This window comes from Phascolarctos cinereus, unplaced genomic scaffold, assembly GCF_003287225.1.
Source record: "Phascolarctos cinereus isolate Bilbo 61053 unplaced genomic scaffold, phaCin_HiC Scaffold_7;HRSCAF=346, whole genome shotgun sequence".
NCBI classification, from domain to species: domain Eukaryota; kingdom Metazoa; phylum Chordata; class Mammalia; order Diprotodontia; family Phascolarctidae; genus Phascolarctos; species Phascolarctos cinereus.
This window is the reverse complement of record NW_027556180.1, coordinates 65,488,913-65,495,769: the sequence shown is the minus strand read 5'-3', so window position 1 is coordinate 65,495,769 and position 6,857 is coordinate 65,488,913. Positions and strand designations below refer to the sequence as shown.

The following is a 6,857-nucleotide window of genomic DNA, read 5'->3' as shown; positions in this document are numbered from 1 at the left end:
CATTCACGAAGAAAGCAGAAGACCTAAGATACGAATCCAGGGCCTTTAACTGCAAATCCACTGCCCTCTGTGCTCTATCCCACCAATCCCTGAGATCTGTGTGACCATGGTCACTCTCCTGTAGAGTACGGATAATCATGTCTACATGAGATGTTAACCTCATGGGATTGTTATTAGGATAAAATAAGCCAATACTTGAAAAAAAGTGCTATGCAAATGTTAAAGCTCTCTATAAATGTCAGCTAATGTTACTCTATTCTTTGCAATGGGACGTTGTGCTGGACCACAAATAATCCAACTTAAGACACAAGAAGGAAATTGATAATAATAATAACTAGCATTTGTATAGTGCTTTAAGGTTTGCAAAATATTTTGCATGATATCACATTAGATCCTCACAACAATCCTTTGAAGGAGGTACTATTATTATCCCGACTTTATAGATGAAGAAACTGAGGCAGAAAGAGTTTGTGGCTTGCCCAGGGTCACTGAGATAGTAAATATCGGAGGTAGGATTTTAATTCAAGGCTTAGTGATTCCTAGTCAGGCTTTTTATCTGCTTATGCCACCTGTCTGCTTCATGAATGCCAACAAACACTTATGGCTTCATGACCACAAAAATCTTCAATGATTCTTTTGGACACTTGAGCAAAGAGCAAACTCTGAAACTGGTACAGAGCACATTCTATTGCCCCATAGAGGCAGGGATGTATGTGAGAAGTGTGAGATTTGTTCTTAATGGGCTCAGAGGACAGTGTTGTTGAGTCCTGTTGGTTACCTGGAGACACAGACACCTTTGAGCCTTTGGAGGTGGCATGTAATGGCTTTATTATTTACAAAAGGAGGTGGTGGGAGGATAAGCAATTGTGTATTGAGGACAAACCTTTTCAATCTGCCTGTACAGACCTAGTTAACTATGAGCTAGAGCCCTTCCAAAGGAGCTGATGTGGGGCAGGCAAAATATCTCTTGGTGCACAGCTTTCCTTGTGGGATTCATTCTGATCAAAGTTATGATTTTTAGAGCAAATTATACTGGACATTTTTTGGTTTGGGGGAAATCTAGATGTACATCTCACCATCTTCAAAGTGACACAAGAGGAAGCCAGTGCATTATAACCTGTCAACAAGAAGATTCCCAATGGGGAGTGATGTTTGAGGACTTGAGGATCACATCCTAATTTCATAACATGTACCACTACACATCGACCTTTCTTCTGTGGCTCCCCTAACTGACAAGGACAAGAAAGGCAGAGAAGATTGTCCAAAGTTAAACCAATTCCACTGATGGGATATCTCAGATTTTCAGCTGCACTTTTGAGGAGTTAGGATCTTGCTCATGGGCAGCTAGGTGGTATAGTGGATAGAGTGCTGGACCTGAAGTCAGGAAGACCTAGCTGTGTGACCCATGGCAAGGAATTTAACCCCATTTGCCTCAGTTTCCTCATCTTTAAAGTGATCTGGGGAAGAAAGTGGTAAACCACTCCAATATTTTTGCCAAGAAAACCCCAAATGGGATCACAAAGAGTCAGGCATGACTGAAACAACTGAACAACAACAAAGTGGACTTGCTACCTCTGTGTCACAGATCACCTGATTCCTCTCTATGGATATGGTCATGGATTCAAACATGTAGGGTCTAAAAAAGAGGACATCTGCATCCATATTAGTCTGTCCTGGGTTGTAAAAGCACATCGAACTCAGAGTTGGTCAATCTTAATACTTAGTACTGTCTGCCAGATCATCAGAAGAAGATGAATTTCTATGTATCTACCCCGTGCTGGAGGTTCATTTCTTGGATGCTCTTTGCCAGAACTTTCTGTCCTCCATCCTTTTATATGGATTACTATGGTGTTTAGTTAATGATGTGTCCCTTCCCTCTACTTTCTCCCCCTACTCCTCACCCCATTGTCTACAATACTTTACCTATACTTCAAAAGAGCTGAAGTTGGTCCCAGGCAATGATAAAACTCCAGAGATGTTTTCCTGCTTCAAACATAACAGGGTTATAGTGCCTACCTTCTTAATAATATCTATGACCTTATTAGAGAATTTCAAGTTCACTCCAGCATGACCCATATATAGGTCATCCTCATTCAGTGCACAGAGGCTTACTCCCTCCATAATTTGGAAATATACAAGTGTCCACCTTAACAAATGGAACATATTGGTCATCTGGGAGTCACAATCTATCTCAGAACAACATTGCATAGCTTCAAGTCTCACTGTCACAGTTTCACAGGGTCCTATAAGTCTAAGGGGAAAGGACTCATGAAAGGTTGTTGAAACATGAGTTAAGGTTATTGGCCCTTGTTGCTTACTCATTTTTTTTTTAGTTCAATAAGTTTATTTTTGAAAATGTACACAAAAATGTTGAACCATTTCATCCATCTTCAGCAGCTGGAGCATCTCCACCCTTGGTGTTCCTGGTATAGATCACTTGTTCTATGTGTTTGGAAATTAGCTTAATCAAACCTTTATTAAGCAGTTCCTTGTGGCTGCCTGGGTAGAGAACCCTGGATCTTCAGTCTCTCTGAGACTACTGCTGGGGTGATAAGTTTATAGTTGGGGACCTCCTTGCAGAGTTTGTTGTTCATTCCTTTGTCAAACAGAACCAGATTGTCGAGCTTGTCTTGAACTTTTCCCTTGGACCACTTTTTCTTCTTAGCCTCGCCCCCAGACTTGTTCACCGGATCTTTGTCCTTCTTGGCCAATATGCTGGCATCTTTCTTCATCTTATCATCTTTGGGTGGCATGGTGAGGCTTCAGGAACTCCTGCTGCTGCCACTTCTAAGCTAAGATGTTGGACAGAAAGCTGACTCATTGTTAAATGAGGTGACCACCATGCCATGTGTGATGCCCTCTGCCCTCCCCCCCCCCAAATAAAATATATTGAATTCCTTAGGACAGTATCAGTAGACTGCAAGTCAACTTCCAAGCCTGACTTCTGACAAAGGTGTGACCATTGAGTCATTGGTTTCTGAGGAAGGCATTGCACCCCTCAAAAGGACTTTTGTACATCTAGATGTAGTGCCCTACATCACACTGGTCATAAAGGGGAAATAATAATACTGCTTGTTCCCAAGATCACTTATAGACTATCCATTTGTTACCATCATTTGGCATCCTCCCCTCCTTTGAAATGCACTGTTAGACATTATTACTCAATATAGGTCATAGTGGCTTTTAATCTACTGCTCCTCACCGGTGATTTTCCCTCCTTTCTCAAGGAGTATAGTAGTTGGATCATTGACTTTGTCTCCTCCTCAGCTTCTGTCCTCATACCAGGAAGCTGCAACGTAGGTTGATTTTTCTTTCCCAAGTGCTCTAACCAACAAATTCCTACATCTCTTCAAATCTCATGATGTATTGCTCCACTCCATTTCAGCGCAAACAGGAATGGTGATATACTAGAATAGCAGTTCTTAACTTTTGTTTGTGTTGTGGACTCCTTTGGCAGTTTGGTGAAGCCTATAGACCTCAGAGAAATTTTTTTAAAACTTGTGTGTGTGTGTGTGTGTGTGTATGTGTGTGTGTGTTTTAGATTCATAATCGAAGTAAAATAAATTTCTCTTAAAGATTAGCAAGCATAAAGATGTAATTTTTCATGTTCAAGTTCATGGAACCCCCTGAAATCTGCTGAAAGACCCCTTGGAAGTACCACATACCACAAGTTAAAAACCCTTGCTCTATATCTTACCATCACATACAAGACTGCATACCCCATGATAAAAAACAAACACAACAAAAAAACCCTCTTACATGACTTTATCTGATGATTTTCTTTTATCATTCCATCTTTCCTATGTATTATGCCTGAGAATCCTATTTTTCATCCTCAACATGACCTGAAACATTGCATATTTTATTAGGCCATTAGCGTGCTCTGACGTTCTTGTCTTCCAAGTCATGACCATATGGTGAACCAATTCAGCTCCACACTGTTCTCAGCTCTTGAATCTTTCGTACTTATGTCTTATCATAGGATCATAGGTTTAGAGCTATAAGGGGCCTTGGGGATCAAATTCAAACTCCTGCCTTTATACATGCAGAATTTGTAGCACAAAGTGACTTGTGCAGTGACACACAACTAGTCAGGGTCTGAGGTGGGGTTTGAAACCAAGTCTTTCTGATTCCAAATCCAGTGTTCTAACTACTTACTATATAGCTGTAGCTCATGCCTTGCAAAATCCTGGTCTTGGATCATTCCGACCATTTGTCTCCTCTGTTCTTACTTATGTATTACTAAACAGAGCTAAACAGAGTAATGTGAAAGAACTGGAGAAAGTCACACATTCAAACTGATGGGCTCTATTAAAACTTTGTATTGTCAAACCTCTACTGTGCCCTCACTGCTGTATGGCAATTTTTCTCTACCTTCCTAATTGATTCTCTGTTCCATTCCCTACAAAGGCTATTTCAAACCTTCTCTTTTCTTTTCAAACTTTCCATACTCCTCCCTTCCCTACCTTCTTAGCTGAGGACAATCCTCCCAGCTGAGAAAATAGACAATTTTACCAGGAAAATAAAAGCCTTGATAGTATGTCTAATTGTAGTCATCTCCAGAGTGGGGGTGGGCAGGGATGGAGTGGGGTGGGGACAGGGAATTTACATGATAACTTTATTATATATTTAAAAAGAATAGCAAGTTGTATATAATAGATTTGTAGTTTCATGTGCAATCATCTTTCTTAAAAATTAAATTATGTTATGGAAAAGCTTGTTTATGTATGTTTATAATTTATTTTATAATTTTAAAAACAATTTCATATTTTAAAAAAATTATAATCTAATATATAAATTTATACTTTGTTTTATAAATTTTGTAATTTATTCCACAAATTAAAAATAAATAACAATTAAAAAATAAAAATAGAATAAAGTACAAATTTTTAAAAGAGTTTTTTAAAAAGAACAGTCATTTACCACCAGCTACGTTTTCTTTCCTTATTTTCATCTCAAACCCACATGACATCATCTCTCATTCTCTTCTCTTTCACTCTAGTCTTTTAACGAAACGGCCTTCCTTCCCACCAAGCTAACCTTAGCGTCCTTGATTCCTGTTCCCTATCCCTGATCTTTTAGCATCTCTAGTATATTGGCCTCTCAATCATTCTTCTCACTCTCTGTGACTCTTATTTCTTTGTTGCCTACAAATATTCCCATCACCCTCATCCTAAAAAAACAAACAGATCTTCCCCAAATCTGCATTCCCTAAAGCATTCATTTTCTAATATTCTTTTCCACCCAGTCCATCATTTACACAGCTGCCAAGTTGATTTTCATGAAGGACAGATCTTACTGTGCCCCTTCTCTAGTCAGTAAATTCCCCTGGCTCACTGTTACTTCTAGAAGCAAATACAAACTTTTATCTTTACTATTTAAAGACCTTCACAACTTGACCCAACCTAGTTTCCCAACCTTGTATATGACTTCCCTTCCTTAGTCTGGTCAAATTGACTGCTATTGCTCAAACATAACACTCTACAACCTTACTTTGGACTTCTTGTTCCCCTTACCTGGAATATATTGTCTCTTTATATCAAAGTCATAGCATCTCTTACTTCCTTTAAGACTCATCTCAAGCACTACCTTTCACGTCTTCCCACTTCCTTTTCTCCTTAAACTGCTTTGCATATCGTTTGGATTTATTCTGGTATTTATATTTGCGTAGCTTGTCTTCTCCAATTGAATGCAATTTCCTTAAAAACATGGGCTATTTCATTTGGCTTTTGCATCCCTAGCACATAGCACGTGCTTAATATTTAATAAGAGTGAATTTATTGATTGATTGACACTTAGCTTACCTTATCTCAGAACAAAGGCTTCACACTTATCCACTCTCTCCTACTCAATGGTCCAGGTTTTCATAATTAGGCTTGGAGTTTGTTGGATCTTGAAATATCCTATGACTTCAGAGAGTTCACATAGCATAATTACCACTTTGTCCAGCTTCTTGCGGACCTCACATAGCACCTGTTCCTTCCTCCAAGAGGCCCACCACATGCGGCAAGTTCTTAAAAGAGTATTATTATCGCAGTCAATAGATACCCCTTGTATCATGGGGGATGATAATGCTTGCCTTGATGTACCATGGAGCTATTATGAGGCTATTAAAAGCATATGTATGTGTGTAAATATATCTATATAAAATATGTATATAATTTATATACGTATATATACACACATACTTGATAGAAACAAAAATATATATTATATGAATTATATAACTATATTATACATAATGAAGACATAATATATTATATACAGATCTTTGATAACATCAAGTGCCACATAAATCTCAATTATTACTACTATTATTAATACTACATAGGTCAGTAATGATGGTGAATTTAAATATATCATCAAAATAAATTTATCCAGAAATACACATTAAAACATGTCAAATTTGTCATGCAGGAACAATGAATATCATGTGTTTAACCAAGGCAAAGGTGTGTAATGATGTGTGCATTCTACATTAAGTGTATAAGAAAAGCACAGATTTGCCTGAGTGCAGCAACTCTCTTTGACATGATATAAGATAGCCCACCAAGACAAATATTGAGGAAGGATTGTTCTTCTTGTTGTTTTAGTCATTTCAGTCATGTCCAATTCTTTGTGACCCCATTTGGGGTTCTCTTGGCAGAGATAATGGAGTGATTTGCCATTTCCTTTTCCAGCTCATTTTACAGATGAGGAAACTGAGGCAAACAGGGTTAAGCGACTTGCCCAGGTCACCCAGGTAGTAAGTGCCTGAGGTCAGATTGGAACTCAGGAAGTAGTGTCTTCCTGACTCCAAGCCACATGCTGTATTCACTGTGCTACCTAGCTGTCCTCCAAGGTGGGGTAGAGACATG

The 6,857-nt window shown here is 38.6% G+C and overlaps 1 pseudogene; it reads right to left on the bottom strand.

Moving 5' to 3' along the window:
• Window positions 1-2,380: 2,380 nt before the first annotated feature.
• On the bottom strand, window positions 2,381-2,753 carry LOC110219445 (small ribosomal subunit protein eS25 pseudogene; annotated as a pseudogene).
• Window positions 2,754-6,857: the final 4,104 nt, after the last annotated feature.